Below are 18,053 nucleotides of genomic sequence, written 5' to 3'. Positions count from 1 at the left end.
TCCCTCCCTCCCTCCCTCCCTCCCTCCCTCCCTCCCTCCTTCCCTCCCTCCCTTCCTTCCTCCTTTCCCTCTTCCTTCCTTCCTCTGTGCGGGGAAGTCTCATCCTTTAGCTTCAAAAGGAATGAGAGAGTTAAATAAAGATCACTCACAAGAAATTAAAATTGACTACTCTAGAAGAGGAGTCATTTTTTTTAAGCCTAACCATATTATTTGAGTAAATAAAAAAGGAAAACTGTGAATATTTAAAAAGCACAAAAATCAAAAGGCAAATTGAGCAAAGCAGTTTTAATGAACACCATGGATGTGTTTCGTGGCTTGGGCCATGGGTGATAGTTTCTGTTTTCCCAAATGTGGTTACGCATTCTGCCAAAAAATCCAAATACTCATTTGAAAGACAGAGAGAGAGAAAGAAAACTGTTGGGCAAATTAATAAAATTAAAAGAATAAAGAGTCTGCAAAAGATTCCCACTCTATGGTGTCTCTCCTCTGCTCCATGTTTCCTTGCCTGGGAAGAAGTTTCTTGGCTTCACATAGCCCCATTTATTCAGTTTTGCTTTTATCTTTTGGCCTTTAGTGCTTATGTATTTAACTATTCAATTAAATTAAAAATGTAAATGTCTAAAAAAATTACAGCTTTCTGCCTCCACTGCCACCATGGCACCTGTGAAAAAGTTTGTGGTGAAGAGGGGCAAAAAAAAAAAGAAGCAGATTCTGAAGTTCACCCTGCACTGCACCCACGCTGTAGAAGATGGAATCATGGATGTTGCCAAATTTGAACAGTTTCTCTAAGAGAGAATCAAGGTGAACGGGAAAGCTGGAAATCTCAGTGGAGGGGTGGTCACCAAGATCACTGTCACCTCTGAGGTGCCTTTCTCCCAAAGGTATTTGAAATATCTCACCAAAAAATATTTGAAGAAGAATAATGTACGTGATTGGTTACGTGTAGTTGCTAACAGCAAAGAGAGTTATAAATTACGGTTCTTCCAGATTAACCAGGATGAAGAAGAGGAGGGAGACGAGGATTAAACTTCATTTATCTGGAATATTTTGTATGAGTTCTTGAATAAAACTTGGGAATCCCCCCCAAATTACAAAGAATGTCCTCGCTTGTAATTGCAATACTAGCTCCTCATGAGGCTGAGATCTGAGGATCACGATTTGAAGCCAACTAGGGCAGAAAAGTTCCCCCTGAGACTCTTATCTCCAATTAACCACTTGAAAACCAGAAGTGGCACTGTGGCTCAAAGTGGTAGAGCGCCAGCATTGAGCAAAAGAGCTGTCAGGGATAGAGCTCAGGCTCTGAGTTCAAGCCCCATGACTGACAAAAAATGGTTGCAGTAGGTAGGCCTGGTAGAGCGTCATTATTTGCTGAGTATCATTCTGTAGAGCATCCAGAGGCAGGCAGCTAAGCACCCAGTACTGGCACAGAGCACCGGCAAGGAACATCTGAGTGTAAAACACAGAAAGTCATGAGAGACACCCTACCCTGGAGGCCAAAGCCTGTAAGCAGAGAACTAGAGCTGCATTCCTTTGGGTGGACAAGATTTTGGAGCATGTGAATCTCCTGACAGTTTCCAAGGGGGAGGTGAGGGCTGCTGAACCAGACTCAGTGACTCATGGCAGGATGTCGCATTTCCTTCCTTCCTTCCTTCCTTCTTTCCTTCCTTCCTTCTTTCCTTCCTTCCTTCCCTCCCTCCTTCCTTCCTTCCTTCCTTCCTTCCTTCCTTCCTTCCTTCCTTCCTTCCTTCCTTCCTTCCTCCCTCCCTCCCTCCCTCCTTCCTTCTTTCTTCCTTTTTTTTTTTTTTTTGTAATTGGCCAAGCCATCACTGGTGACCACATCTCTGTAGCTCCCTGACAGGCACGGGGCAGTGAGGAGCTAAGGAAGATGGAGTAGCTCAGAGCACTGCCACCCCTTCCTGTCTCATCAGCCATGGCCTCTGCTTCATCTGGGTTTCCCAAAGGCCCAGAGCCTTCGTCGTGGTCTGGCAGCCGATCCCAATCCGTCGACAGGCTCACTGGACAGGGCACTGGCCTGCACCCTGACAAGGCAGGGAGGGATGCCTCCTGACGTTGCTGGTCTTGTTTGGAACCAGTATTTATCATAGGAGATGAGAACCTCACAGTGCCTTTGATGTGTATTAGGTGACATTCGATTGCTAGCAGATTTTTTTATTTTCCACTTTTTTGTTTATGACATTATTTTTATCATTTGTTTGGATGCTCAAATGGTCCCAGATTTGGTTAGTAGAAACACTTCAAGATGGCCCTAGGCCTGTCCCTAGGCCTGTTGTTTTTGCTCAAGCCAACAAGGTGTTCTGGGATTGTCAAGCAGCTGTCTAGATCAAGTTCCAAGGCCAGGTATTTCTTGTCTTTTTTCTTTTTTCTTTTTTTGCCAGTCCTGGGCTTGAGCTCAGGGCCTGAGCACTGTCCTTGGACTTTCTCAAGGCTAGAGCTCTACCACTTGAGCCTCAGCACCACTTCTGGCTTTTTTCTATGTATGTGGTACCGAGGAATCAAACCCGGGTCTTCATGCATGCTAGGCAAGCACTTTAACCACTAGGCCAAACTCCTGGCCAAAGACCAGGCATTTCTTTAAGAGGCTTGTTTCTTTCTAGTGAGGAATAATGGTTGAAAAATCAAGATGTAGGGTCTATATTCTAGGCCCACTTAGCAAATAGAGAAAAAGAAATCTAAGAAATCTATCTATCTAATTATCTATCTAATCTATTAATTATCCATTAAAAATTCTTATTACCCAATATCTCCAATATATTACTCCAGCATTTACTCTACTCTAACTTTTCCTTTCTATTTCAGGTAATGACAAGTCTAGCCACCTTAATTCACAATATATTTAGTTATTTCCATAATGCTGAATATGAAAGGTAGTCTCAGAAGTGCTAACCCATATCATTGGGTAAAACCACCCTTCTCTGTTGTCTTCAATCTTCCTTTACTGTTCTTTCTGCCCCCAGCCTCAGGTGGTAAATCAAAATACTGTGTTCAATTGTTTCATTTTTTGGGGGGAGGGATTGATTCTTCCACCTCATCCTTCAGAGTGGCTATATTATTCATTTGAAATAACAATCACAGTTAAGTTACCTTTTGCTTGTGTTTCATTACCAATTTTATTTTTCTCATTCCTATTCAATTTTGAATATGAAATATGAATTTGGTGTCCAAAGTCAGAGGTAGCTGGGTGCGAGTGCCTCACACCTGTAGTCCTGGCTACTCAGGAAGCTGACCTCCTGAGGATCTGAAGCCAGCCAGTGAAAAAAGTCTGTAAGACTCTGTCTCCAAAATAATCAGCAAAAAACAAAGTTGGAGGCATAGCTTAAGGGGTAGAGCACCAACCAAATCAGCAAGTCAAGTGAGTGTGAAGCCCTGAGTTCAAACCCTAGCCCTGGGGGATAAAATAGAGGTAAACCCAGGCCTCCTTCTCTCTCTACCCTTCACCCCTCGTTGTCTGGAGTGGCCAGTGCCACTGTTTGCTGACTTACATTCCTGTGATTCTTTATGTACAGAGGAAGAGGTGCTGTTCCTCCTCCTCCTCCTCCTCCTCCTGCTCCTCCTCCTCCTCCTCCTCCTCCTGCTCCTCCTCCTCCTTCTCCTCCCCTTTCTCCTCTTCCTCCTCCTCCTTTTATCTTCTTTTATTATTTGGTGCCACTCATTGGGCCTGAGCACTGTCCTGAGGTTTTTTGCTCAAGGCTAGCATTCTACCACTTGAGCGATAGCTCCACTTCTGGTGGTTAATTAAAGATAAAAGTCCATGGTCATTCCTGCCAGGCTAACTTTGAACTGTGACCCTCAATCTCAGCCTCCTGAGGGGTAAATATTACAGTACTAGCCACTGTGCCTAGCAATTTGCCTTAAAAATTTTTAAAAAATAATTCTTTCTGGAAGATTTTGCCTAAAACTTTATATGGAGACATCTTGGGCAACCATTCACCGTTCTGCTATCCAGAAGCACAATAGGTCACTCATTTGCCATCGAATGGTATTTGAACTGTACCATATGACTAGCAAGAATAACCTTGACTCCATATCCACAGATGAAATGGTAAACAATTTTGTGAGGTGATGTCACATTCTCCTCCACAAAACTGTGTCAGTGCTGATAACTGCAATGTAGAGGCAGAAGGAAGAAGAGGAGGAGGAGGAGGAGGAGGAGGAGGAGGAGGAGGAGGAGGAGGAGATTACAGAAGAGAGATTTTTGTCATGCTTTCAAAGAATGGATCTTAGTGTAGTTTTATTTATGACACTGGAAGTTTATTCCATTGATTTAGATAAATGGACATTTTGCACATATTTTGTTAACTCACCACTAAGCAGTCATCTCTTTCTGTTTGAGTTGAGAGTTCCCCCTTCCCTCCTTCTCTGAGCAGGTGTTTCATTGTGAGCTTTGAAAGAGCAGGGACCAGCTTTTCCCTTGCTCTCCTCGCTCCATAGATCATGTGGTCTTTCTCCCAGGTCAGAAAGTGTATTTCCCCAAGACAGTCGTTCCAGTCATGGGATCAAATGGCAGGACATCAGCTCTACTTGTCTGGACTGATGTCCACCCCTTCCACTTTAACCTTAATTCTTATTGCGTCAGGACAACGGCGATTTCTAGCTTTTTCTCCCTGTATGGCCAAGGTGAAAGAATTTCACATTTGCCTGAAAAACATCTCATGTGTCCCAGGTGTCATATTGTTGTAGTAGATTGTTGCTGTCTTTTACTTGTATTACGCTGACTCCATTAATGATTGGGATACTGAATATGTACAAATATGGTACGGTGTTTCTTTGGATTGTCTATGCTGGTACTGCGGCGTCATGTGCTTGTTTAACTTTTTCTGAGTAGGGCTTAAACCACAACTACACGTGTGCCTTTTTGCTGGTCACATGGAGACCCAGAGTCTTATGGATTTCTCTGCCTAAGGCTGGTTTTAAACAAGAATCCTCAGATCTTAACCTCTGCAATAGCTAGGATTTAAAGCATAAGCCACAGTGCTCGGGAGGATGGCATGGGCCACCCCGCCCAGGCTCGTCTTACTGCTTGCTCTCTCAGACGCCTATGCTGCTTTGTCCTTTGGGCAGCAGATGCTGAGGTGGGAGAGCTGGCAGGGACTCCTGCTTGTGACGGTGACTGAGGGATGAGACGACTCTATCAAATGGAGGAAAAGTGGGGATTCAGTCACGAGACAGGACAGGACAGAAAGCCACTGCCGAGGGGGACCTCAGAGAGGAGTGTGCGCAGCATTTAGACACTGGGAAAAGCCTACAAAGGGTTAAGCAGTGAGCCTTCAGAGCTGAGGGGAAAGGCACGGAGTGGAAATTTGTGGGCTATCATTATTACTCTCATAGATCTTGGTGATTTATTTTAAATCTGTGCAAAGATATAAACCTGAGTACAGACAAATATTTGCCATAAATAATTCTTCAGCAGACAGCGCTAAGGCATCAATGATCACGCTGCTGGAAAGAAGGTTAAAAAACCTCAAGGAACACAGCCACGTTGCTTGAGAGGGAAAGTGGGGGAAAGGTTAATTCAGAGGCTGGTTGCAATGCCAAGAATAAATTTTTAGCTGGGCACCAATGTCTCATACCTGTAATCCTAGCAACCCAGGAGGCTGAGATCTGAGGATCCTGGTTCAATGCCAGCCCTGGCAGACAAAGCTGAGGGACTCTTACCTCTAAATAACTAGCAAAGGGCCAAAAGTAGAGCTGTGGTTGAAACGATAGAGTGCCATACTTGAGCTAAACAGCGCGGAGATAGTACCCAGGAGTTCGAGCCCTAATTCACACACACACACACACACACACACACACACACACACACACACACACACCACTCTATGGTTAAGTATTGCAGAGGGTGGGAGATTAGTCAGTCTACATTAGCCTTTTTTTTTGCCAGTCCTGGGCTTGAGCTCAGGGCCTGAGCACTGTCCTTGGACTTTCTCAAGGCTAGAGCTCTACCACTTGAGCCTCAGCACCATGTGGTACCGAGGTCGAACTCAGGTCTTTGTGCATGCTAGGCAAGCACTTTAACCACTAGGCCACACTCCCGGCTCCTACATTAGCTTTTTTCCCCTTGATTACATCCTTGCTCACCCAACCTCCACTGCGGTGCCCGAGGTGTGACCCTTATCTGTGAGGGGTCCAGAATAATAGGCCAGTCTTTAATTGGCATTTGTCGTCTGTCCAGGTCCTTTCAAAGTTGTTATTGGACATGATAAAGCTAACTGATAAAGGCGACCCTTGCTTCAACAGATACTTTTCTTGTGGCTGTTTTGCTTCTTATGTTTTGGAGCTGGTGCAGGCTATTTTCCTTCTGTGGCCAGAAGTCAAGTGGTGTCAGTGAAGCTCAGCAGCTGCAGCTGGCGCTGTGGGAACTGCATGCTCTCTGCTGGGTGACAACCGTCCAGGAGGCTCAGATGCCACCCAGAAAGATACTGTGAGATGGCCTCGAGGGCTCTCTAATGACCGCTTTCTTTCCCCGCAGTGCCAATCTCCTTATAATTGTTGCGGGGGGGGGGGGGGCTGGCCCGGAGAAGTTCACGCAGAGCAGAGGAGCCGATGGCCACGTACCCGTCTCTACAGCCCAGCATAGTCAGGGATGTCGTGTCCATCCTTCCATTTGCAGTGATGCCCTGGTGTGCAGCTTGAAAGCGGCTTAACCCTGGTGCAGGGCAGGCAGGAGAATGGTCCCCAGAGACGTCCACGCTCCAGTCTACAGGAATGTATGGACTAGAAGACCTGAGGTGGCACAAAGGACTTTGCAGATCTGATAAGGAAAGGGACTCTATAATAAAGAGATTATCCCGGATTCCCTAGTGGCCCAAGGAAATTGATGGCTTGTCATCCTATGGGGACAAACAACTTCTTCTCACCATGGGATCCAGCTGGCCAGGCACCAGGAAGGACGCCGTGCTGAATAGTCCTGTCAGTGCAGGACTGTGATTTAGTTAACTGGGCCCATCAGTGTTCCGAGCACCTGCTCTTCCTTTGTTACAAACGAGCAATGAATAAGACACATGTTTCTAACTCTCCAGGAGATGGATTCCAGCAAGCCAGTGTTTTCCAGATCAGCTCTGTGGTGGTATATGAACACCTCTAAGTTATTACTTGTGTTATCCTTACATAGTTACATAAGGGGGTTTCAATGCAACATGTCAGTTTGTGAGCATCTTAGTTCTCCCTCCTCTCTCCCAACTCCACCCATCCCCTCCATTTTTCTAGTACTGTTTTCACATATGTACATGGGATATCATGACTGTATCCACCCAACCTTACTCTCTCCATTTGCCTGCCACCCCTCTGCTATAGCTCATCTCCCCCTCGTCAGGACACGGTAAAGACCCCTGCTCATCCATACTCACTGCTGCATTAGTCACCATAGCCAAGTCATGGAAACAGCCCAGCTGCCTTTCACTGCATAAATGTGTCAAGAAAATGTAACACAGATATGCATATATATATATATAGTGTGAGATATATAATGGAAATTTACTCATCCACCAGGAAAAATGGCATTATGTCATTTCAGGGAAATAGATAGACCTGGAAAAAAAGTTATGTCAAGGCTCAGAAAGAAAGGACACATGCTTTTGCTCTAGGGGTAATTAGATATGAATTATATATGTATATGGATACATACACAAATACGTTTGGGAGACTAGAACTGGATATATTTGTATATATGGACATTCAATAGGTGTGCATAGGACATAGAATTGTTGGCTCCTACACCCATGGCTGGCTACATAATAGCACCTGATGCCAAACAGAAAATCAGGGCATTTTGCTCAAAAAAAACAAGGGTAAAATTTCCTTCCTTTTTTGCACTGACACTGAGGTTTTATTTTCTCTGTGATGGGGTGCACAGGTCCTGGGGAGCTGAGGATACCCATGAAGAAAATGTAGACATAGGTGCCAGGTCTGCCCCCTGCCTCGTGTTCAGGGTCACCTGCTCAGACACCTGTGCAGAGGAATAGGAATGGCATTGATGTGGGGGGCTGAGAGCGGGTGGTGGGAGGTTAGGGAGGCAGGTGACCGGAGGCTCTGTGTTTCTGGTACTCACTCATTTCCCATCAGACATTACTCACAAAACCAAATTCAAACAGAAGCTGTTGAAGAACTGAACTATGACCGAATCACGCATTTGCCCATACCACCTGCCCTGCTCATGGCCAGCAAAGTAGAGACTGGCAAGCAGCTAGTAATGGGCTGGGAACAGAAGTTGGCTCTGCCAATCCATGGTTTCTGCCAGGGTGTCTCATGGATGAGAGGTTTTTCATTGTTCTGAAGTTTCAGTAGCAACACAGCAACTCAACAGAAGATCGGGGCAAGCAGAGATTTGTTTGCTGTGGTGTAGAGCCAGAGAGCTTAAAATAATCAGAGTCCAGTGGGCCAGCTGTAGAAGAGACATTGTCTCTGATGTTTCCAGATTTCCTTGTCTCTCTCTGGAAAGCCAGCTGCGGGTGGGTGGAAGGCAAACCATACATGGGAAAATCTAACGGAAAATAAAAGCATTTGCACAGCTCCTTCCTATTGCAGGCAATAGCTCCAGCTCTCTTGCATTGTGAAAAAGGTCATTGCTGCCAATCTACAAAGTGTTCGAGAGGAGACATTAATGTGTATTAGTTAAGTCCACTGGAAATTCCCCAATAGAGCTTTGTCATCCAGCTCAACACCAAGGTGGTATTTTGGGGATTCTGGGATTCTATCATTTTATTGGCTTATCTTTTTCCTTCTCCTATCACTGTGCCCGCGGTGCCTAGACAAAGCCTGGTAGATAGTGACTATTTGCTAAATGAATGCGAACATGCATTCAGAATTCTTAGTCAGATTTTATAAGGTAACATAGTCCTTGGAAGTAAATCCAAGAGGGCATATGCCACATTTAATTCATTTAAGCTTTCTTAGGGTGGGTTTTCTTTCCTCTATTGTTCTGGAATTGATGAGTATAACTTAAATAACCTTTCCAATTGTTTAATATGGAATTTATTACAAATACTTTTTTATTTCCATTCCCAGCTGAGCCAAAAAAAGAATTACTTTTAATAGTGAAACTATGAAGAGACCAAGTCAGATGCCTTAGACGCTTAGTCTCAAAGCCCTGGTTTGGATTAAAGCTGGTGGCTGGAGGTTGGGTTTGCAGATTATAACTAAAGAACCCAGCCCCTAAATAGTCCCTCTCCTGGAGAATGGATACAGACTCATATGAGCCACCACCCTTCTAGCATGTCATAAATGTGCACCAGAGAATGAACCCTTTGTTGAATCTGATGATCTTTGTACTAACCCAAGACGAAAGAATACCATTCCACCAGTCTGTCCAGTTTGCAGAAGCTGGAGGTACAAAGGAAGTCACCCTTGAGGCAAAACTCTAAATGCCTTGCCAAAGTTTTCCTGCCCCACTGTGGCTGACAGAGACATTTATTCCAAGGCTAGGTCTAGCCTTCTGTGCCTGTGTCACCAGAGCAAGACTTTGGTTATGCACCTTAGCTGCTTCTGTTTATGTTCTGACCCTGGCTAGAGTCTTCCTTGACAAGCTTTAAGAACTTGAGATATATATATATATATATATGATAAATATGATTTTGGAGGGTGACAAAAGTTCCAGGATGTTCAAAATGATCCCCCTGCCTAACAGTCAGCAACCTTTCCTGACTCTTCTCTCTCCAGAGTAGGCTGGAACTGCTAACTCGCTTCTGCTTATGAGACAATAGGTAAAACAGAAGGGATGTGGCCACGAGACACTTGTAACTTTTATCTTAGTTTTGCTGTTAAGCAATTCTCTGCCATCTCGGAGGAAGAGCCACATGGAGGGGCCGGGGGAAAGGATCTTAAAGCAGCTTCTCACCCATAACCGACGGGTAGTGGAAGCCCCCACTCCAGCGACCTGCAAGGACTTGCTTTCTTTCAACAACATGCCAGCATGGAAGGCCATCCCTCTTTCCTTCTTCAGATGAGAGGACAGCCCTGGCCAGCACCTGGCCAGCACCTGGCTGCAGAGAGTTCATCGAAGCCACACCCACACTCTCGACGACAGAAACTGTGAAATCATACAGTCACACTGTTCTCAGCTACTACTTTCATGAGTATTTGCTACACAGCATGGGATAAAATTCAAACTGGATTAACGTTATCTGTCCCTTCTGTCTTTAAGAACATAAGGCCCAGGCCTGGTTCTAACAGTCACATTTCTTCTATTGTTTATTTATTTATTTACCAGTCCTGGGCTTAAGCTCAGGGCCAGAGCCTGGATTTTTCTCAAGACCAGAGCTCTACCATTTGAGCCTCAGCACCACTTCTGGCTTTTTCTATGTATGTGGTACCAAGGAATCGAACCTGGGTCTTTGTGCATGCTAGGCAAGCACTCTACCACTAGGCCAAACTCCCGGCCCACATTTCTTCTATTTTTTAAGGAAAAATTACTTTATTCTTATTATAAGGGTGATATACCAAGGGGTTAACAGCTACATAAGTCAGGCAGTGAGTACAGCGTCCTCCAGCTCCTCATCCTCCAGCTCCTCCCTGTCTCCTGGTCCCTCCCTCCCATCTCCACTGCGAGCTGAGCTGTATCCTGAGCACCACCCTGCATTTGTTTACTCTTTTCCTCTCCAGTTCTAAAGGCATGTTTCTAAACAGCCTGGAGTTCAGCGAGCATCCTTGTTGGCACCTGCAATTGTAGAAGCAACTGCAAAGATAAGCAGGGCCAAGTCCTGTGTGCCTCTTTGTTAGCGAGGCAGTCTTCACCTGCACTGAGCCCAGGGAGCTGCTTACTGGATGAGAGACACTGCGATGCTCTCATTCACCAGCAAAGTGAAGAAATACAACAGAGCCAGGGAAAGAGACTCACACAGGAGTGACAAGGTTTTTTTTTTATCCAAAATACACCTTTGCCTAGAAAACTGTTACTCTCTCATGTACTGAAGGCTTGATCTTTAGCTGGTGGTGCTATCTTGAGAGGTTCTGGGACCTCCCTTCCCCCATTCTCCTCTCCTTCCTTCTCCTCCTCTCCCCTTTCCTCCCCTTCTCTTTCCCTCCCCTCTTCTTCTCTCTCCTCCCATCCTCTCCCCTCTCTTCCTTTCCTCTCCCTTCTTCTCCCCTCCCCTCCTCTCCTTTCTCCTCCTCTCCACTTTCCTCCCCCCCTTCCCCTCCCCTCTTCTGTCCCCTCTTCTCCTCTCCCTCACCTCTCTTCTTCCGTTTCTTTATTTTCTCTTTTCCCTTTCTCTTTTTCCTTTTTTCTCTTTTCTCCTTTCCTTTCCCTCCCTCCCTCTCTCCCTCCCTCCCTTCCCCTCTATCTCCTTCTTTCTTTCTTTGCTCTTGTTTACTTTTTGTGGGACGCTTTTAAACTACTAACTCAATTAATTTCTTTAAATGATATAGGGTTTTCATTTCAGGTTGTGGGAGACAGGGTTTTGCTGTGTAACTGAGGCTCGCCTCCAACTCTCCATCCTGTTGCCTGTGCCTTCAAAGTGCTGGAGTTACAAATATGCACTACCAGAAGACGCTCAGGTCATTTTTCCTTGAGTGTGTTAATAGACCCTGCCTGCCAAGCGCTCTTTCCCTTCACTGATGTTGTTAATAGGAAAGGCATGGGTTTGTGATGACAGCGCCTCTTCCTCTTGTTATCACCTATACAACTCTACTCATGTCTCCTCGGTCATTGTTAACCTTGCCAGGTTGTGACCTCCCTCTCTTCTTCTCTCCTCTCCATCTCTTTTTCTGAATACTCTACCTAGAGGCCTATGAACAAGGTTTGCCTATACTGTTGTAGAGTTCTGGGTATTTAGTTTATACTTGGATTATAATACAATACTACTATATCCTGTCTCTGAGCATTCAGCTTTAATCATCATCATAGCTTGCTGGGGTGTGTGTGTGTGTGTGTGTGTGTGTGTGTGTGTGTGTGTGTGTGTGTATTGTTAGTTTCTGAGCAATTCCTTGCTTTCCAACATTACAAGTATTCCTGGCTTCTCTGAATGTTCTTTTCCTATTCTCAAAGTCAGCAATTTCCTCTGATGCCTGATCCTTTTATTGAATAATAACCTTAGAATAATAGTAACCTTAGAAACCAAGGTTTTGCAGTAGGCAGTGCTCACTGCACTGGAGTCTCGTTGCCGCTGCTCTTCCTCAGCTAACAGAGCAAGGAAACACATGCATAGACCCCAGGCTTTTGACAGCTGCCTACAATCCCATTTTAGGCACATTCCAGGCTTTACCTAGCTAAGTTCTTTGATTCAACTGATTTCTTTGCTTGGACATTGGATAATCTTCTATATCTTTCTTTTTTCTTTTGTGCCAGTTCCGGGGCTTGAGCTCAGGACCTGAGCACTGTCCTTGGACTTTCTCAAGGCTAAAGCTCTACCACTTGAGCCACAGCACCTCTTCCAACTTTTTCTATGTATGTGGTACCAAGGGATAGAACCTGGGTCTTCATGCATGCTAGGCAAGCACTCTACCAATAGGCCGAACTCCCGGCCCTGATCTCCTATATCTTTTACCTACTAACAATTCTTCATGTAGAGTTTCATAAAGTTAGGGATGCATTTTGGGGGTAAATTCTTAGAGATGACTGGGCCAAAGCCCCAATTCACAGATATTTTGTGGTATTCCCAAATCCCAATTTGCTTTGTGGCATTTCCAGATCACAGGCTTACACCATACTTGTGTTCTCACCAGTAATGCACAAGGGTGTCTGTCTACCCACAGCTGTGCTGACAGAGGGCGTTGTCAAGCTTGCGGATTGTTGTCAGTGCCTCAGGTGAGAGAGGTGCAAAGCCCCCCAGCTTCCATGGCTCGCCTTGGGCATTCCACACGACTGATCCAGTCGAGATCAACCAGGACAAGGTCCAGTGTCCTGGGAAGGACATGAAGAAAATTGCTAACCGTGGCTCCATGGATGTTTTAAAAATAATGCAGTCGGTGATTGTGCCTCTCACCTACAACCCTAGCTCCTCAGGAGGCTGAGGTCTGAAGATTCTGGTTCGCAGCCAGCCTGGGCAGGGAAGTCAGGAGGCTCTTGCTTCCAATTAACCACCAAAAAGCTGGAAGTGGAGCTGTGGCTCAAAGTAGAGTGACAGCCTTGAGCAAAACAGCTAAGGGACAGCGCTTAGGCACTGAGTTTTAATTCCAGTACTGGGGATTCACACACACACACACACACACACACACACACACACACACACACACACACACACACACACACACACCATCACCACCTTCACCACCACCCAAAGAATGATGCAAAGAATAAGATCTAGAATAAACAAAAAGTGATAAAAAGTGGAGAAAACACTGTAGTCTCCCCTCATCTGTTTTCCAGCGGGGATAACCATTTTTGGGTGATGACTCACAGGCCTGCTCTCTACAGTCCCATCCTGCTCATTAACAGATACGTATGGTCACCCCAGCAAGGTCCTTGTGCTTACCTGGTGTAACCACGACCTAACTTCCTCTAAGATGCTTTGTGTCTTGGTGGCTGGTCGCTGAGCTTGTGGTGATATCACAGCCAGGCTATGGCTCAGGCCTTGGAAAAGCTTATTACTGGTCAAACTGCATTCTTTTATCACCAAGGTTTAACAATATAGAATAAGAAGTTCAAAGAGATCCAGGAGGAAGTTGTCCTAACAGATATCAATTGTACCAAAGTAAGAAGAAAATACCGCCTGCAAACAACCTTTGTGTTAACACAGAATTGGAGACTACGGTCAAATTAATGCCATGGCTGGCATTTGATGTTGGTTTGTTTTTCTAGTTCCTACCCCCATCTCATGAGTGGGTGTCTCTCAGGGCTTGTTAGGGAGGGGCTGCGCCTTTCTCATTGTGCCATGAAGGAAGAGCTGGTGCAGACAGAGCCCTAGTCTTGACCCAGACTCCATCCCGCATGGCCAAGCAGATGTGCGCTCCCACGTGTACGCCCTCCAAACCAGAGGGCAATCAACCCAGTTGTTGAGAAGAAACCCAGAAACTACAGGATTTTTGTCAGATAGAGTCCTAAGCTTATGCCCACAGTAGACTTCGTGTTCATCATTCATTCATTCATTCATTCATTCATTCATGTATATACTTAACAAGTTTCGACTTTGCAAACTAGATTGTGTGTCACTGGACATGTGCTTGTGGAGAGGCGGCATGGGGGATGCTGGGAAGGAGGATGCTCCCTCAGGGACACGGAAAAAACGACCCCTGAACTGGGGGCCACACCCTCCAAATGCTGCTCTAGCAATCAGTGATTCAGCAGTCTGTTGCTCCAATGAGTGGTTTACCTTACTCAGTCAATCTAGCTCTGGGAAGAGATTTTCTTTCTTTGCCAAACTGTGCATCCATGTTATCTTCTTATCTTTTTGCAAAAGAAAAGTAAAGTGTTATATACCTGTAAAAGTTGACAGTATCTGGCCATGAAGGATCTCTGACCAGGTCTGGGGTAAGGAGAGCAATTGGTTTAATCTGATGAGTTTGGTACTCTAGAACTCCTGGAACCAAGGATTCAAAAGAAACCAGGCACTGGCTCAACCTGTAATCCTGGCCATGCAGGAGGCAGAGACCTGAGAATCAAGGTTTAAAATCAGCCTAGGGCAGAAAGGGCCATGAGACTTTGATCTCCACTAATCAGCAGAACCCCAGAAGTAGAGCTTGGATAGGGTGGCAGAACACTAGCCTTGAGTGAAAACAAAAGCTAAGGAACAGCATGCAGGCCCTAGTACACACACACACACACACACACACACACACACACACACACACACACACCCCAAAAACAAAGAAAACAAAGCCAGACACAAACCAACTTTTGGAATTGTCAGAGGAGTTGCCTTACAGGGCACAGATTGGACTTTCATGAGACAAACTGCAGGACTTGTAAAAGGAAATGTGCTGAGCTAATGTAGGTGGGCTAGAATCCAGGAAGAAGGTTGTTGAAAGATAGAAAAACAACAAAATAGGTCAGACAGAGAAGCTGGGAGCTCTGTTGGCTAAGTGAGAGGAGAAACTATATTATTTGTTAAATGATGATTCTATTTTCTCAGGGTCCTTTCAGCACGATCAAAGTAAAGTAAAAACAAAGCAAGTCGTTGGAGGTAATAGGGTAACAGGTTTCAGAAAAGGAGAGTTTTGGTTGAAAAGTCTTAAAGGAGTTCTTAATCAGTCGGTTAAAAAACACTCTTTTCTCAGTTTATAAAAACACAAGGTGGCTGGACATAAATAATGATGGTAAATATAAATCTGTTCAGTGGCAATATGTTAATTATGGATCTATCTTTAACCAAGAAGAGAAGAAGACAGTGAAAACATGAGAACATCAACTTTAAAATAGCAGCTGAGAAATGGAAAGGCAGGAGAACTGGGGAGGGGATCTTTAACCCTTCAGTGACTGCAGGGAGGGCAGGGATTGAAGTCTAGGTGTGTGTGTGTGTGTGTGTGTGCGCGCGCGCACGCGCGGTGGTACTGGGATGTAAACAGGGTCTGATTATCTCCTTTTCCTTTTTTTGTTCAAGGCTGGCACTCTACCACTTGGGCCATATCCCCACCTCCAGCTTTTTTGTGGTTAATTGGAAATAAGAGTCTCACAGACTTCCCTGCTTGGGCTAGTGTCAAACCACAATCCTCAGTTCTTCTCCTTCCCCTTCCCCTTCCCTTCCCCTTACCCCTCCCCCTCCTCCCTCCTCCCTCCTCCCTCCTTCCTCCCTCCTCCTCCTCCTCCTCTTCCTCCTCCTCCTCCTCCTCCTCCTCCTCCTCCTCCTCCTCCTCCTCCTCCTTCTTCTTCTCCTCCTTCTTCTCCTTGTCCTGGGGCTTGAACTCAGGGCCTGAGCACTGTCCTGGGGCTTTCCTCAAGGCGAGCACTCTACCACTTGCGCCACAGCACCGCTTCTGGCTTTTCCTGTGTATGTGGTACTGAGGAGTGGCATCCAGAGCTTAGGTGCACGTAGGCGAGCGCTCCTCCACTAGCCAGCTTACCAGCCCCTCCTCGCTCTGGACAGAGCACCTCCCTGAAGCTGTCAGGGTCACCAGTCAGCTCAGAAGCAGGGGGAAGGCATGCCCAAGGCTGTCACTGTCACTGCAATGACACCTCTCCTGCAAGTGCCCAAGGCCAGGTCTCGTGTCTGCAGAGGTAGACAGGTGATGGAAGGACGGAGATGGGAACCTGGAGCAGCTGGGCTGGGTGTCAGGTCACCTTGCCTCACTGGCCTCCCGGTGCTGTCCTCACCTGCATTTGGGAGAGGTGGCATCTGGAATTCAAGAGGTGAGAAAATTCATGCTGGGGATGCAGCTAGAAAGCACCACGGTCACTATTAGACCGTGTGATTGAGAACGGCACCAGGTATGGGCTGAATTCTGTCCCCACATATCTCACTCACCGCAGCCCTAGCCTCACGTACCTCAGCACAGGACTCTGTATGGAGGCATAGATTTTACAATCCACTCCCCTCGGCATCCTTAGAAGAGGGGATTTGGACACATAGAAAGGTGGCCGGGAGGCCTGTCCACGGGAAGGAAGTATGACAACATGCTCGCCTGTGAGCAGGGAACATTCCAGACACCTGGATCTTGAGACTGTGAGAAAACAGCAACTCTTGTTTTTAATCCACTCAGTCTGTGGTATTGTATTTTATTGCAGCTCCACTAGCAAACATAGACAAAAATCTAAGCCGGGCATGGTAACTCACGCCTCTAATCCTAGCTACTCAGGAAGCTGAGATCTGAGGATCAAGGCTCAAAGCCAGCCTGGGCACGAAAGGACCTGAGACTCTTATCTCCAATTAACCTCTAGAAAACGTGAATTGGGGCTTGGCTGAAAGGCAGGGTGGTAGCAATGAGCTGAAGAGCTCAGGGACAGTGACCATGCCCAGGGGTAGGGCAATAACCTTGAGTTGAAGAGCTCAGGGACAGCGTCCAGGCCAAGTTCAAGCCCCACGACCCACAGAAACAATAACAATCACAAAAAACCCACACCCAGAGGAAATCTGATGTTAAGAGCAAAAAGAAGTTATTGTCGGTAGGTAAATGTTTGCAAGAGCAAATAAACACCCAGGATGGATAGTGCGGGGTGTGGCAGGTCTAGAACTATTTGGTGTAGCAGTCAGAAGACATGCAGAAGTGAACTGGGGCCACAGGGAGGCAAACCATGTCAGTCTTTCTCTGCCCTGACAGCCTATCCCACTCTTAGCTTTCCATCCACAGTGAGTAAGGCAAGACAGACCTGGAGAGGTGTGGATTGTATAAAGTGAGTTGTGCTCTGGTCCTGCGTTTTGGGATGTGCGCATATGTGATTGGAAGTAATTTTAGTGTTCTATTTTGCTGATCATAACAACAACAACAACAATTATCTTGATTCCACGGGAGCAGACAAGTCCACCTCAATCAGGAAACGTTGTCTTGAAGATGTTTAGACTCAGAGGACACGCAGGAAGAGCCTGCACAGGTTTTGTCATGAGATGGGTCCAAGATGGGAGAGTTTCTGAAAGGACAGTGCTGGGGCCCCAGAACAGAGACCAGGTGGAAATGGGGGGTGACCAGGCATTATGCCTTCTGTGTGAGTCACTGTGCCTGCCCAAGAACTCCACTGGCAGCGTGGCTTGGCCTGGCCATGTGCTGCTCTGCCAGTGGGCTTGCACCAGGACATGCCTCATCCATTCTTGTGCCTGTATGCATGGAGGGACTGCACATGTGGGCAGAAGTGCAAGCTGGCTGGCTCCCCACTGCCGCTGGTGGTGAGGGCAGAGAGTCCCCAGGCAGGGCCTACCGACTGGAGAGCCAGGGCCACTCTGGTGCAGCTCCAGTCCAGACTGTTCCTCCACTCATCGCATGCAGACCCTGGAGCGGGAAGGAAGACTCTGCTTCCAGAGGTACTCTGTTCTCTGGTGGAACATGAGATGCAATGACTGTCTCTGAGTCTCTCTGGGGAACGATGATATCAACTGAGACAACAGTGGATTCCCGTGGGTCCCACCGAGGCAGGGGGAACAGCCACAGGCAGCATCCATGCACTCGCTAGCTGTGGAATGCGTGGTGTGGGTGGGGTATGAGTGCAGGGGGTGGATGTGTACAGTTTTGAACTCTGC

The 18,053-nt window shown here is 46.4% G+C and overlaps 1 pseudogene; it reads left to right on the top strand.

The window, feature by feature from the left end:
• Window positions 1-654: 654 nt before the first annotated feature.
• LOC150048968 (large ribosomal subunit protein eL22 pseudogene) lies at window positions 655-1,026 on the top strand (annotated as a pseudogene).
• The last annotated feature ends 17,027 nt before the right edge of the window (window positions 1,027-18,053 follow it).

The sequence above is a fragment of the Megascapheus bottae genome, chromosome 21 (genome assembly GCF_031878675.1).
Source record: "Megascapheus bottae isolate mThoBot1 chromosome 21, mThoBot2.hap1, whole genome shotgun sequence".
In the NCBI taxonomy this organism is placed as follows: domain Eukaryota; kingdom Metazoa; phylum Chordata; class Mammalia; order Rodentia; family Geomyidae; genus Megascapheus; species Megascapheus bottae.
This window is presented reverse-complemented; position numbering and strand designations above follow the sequence as displayed.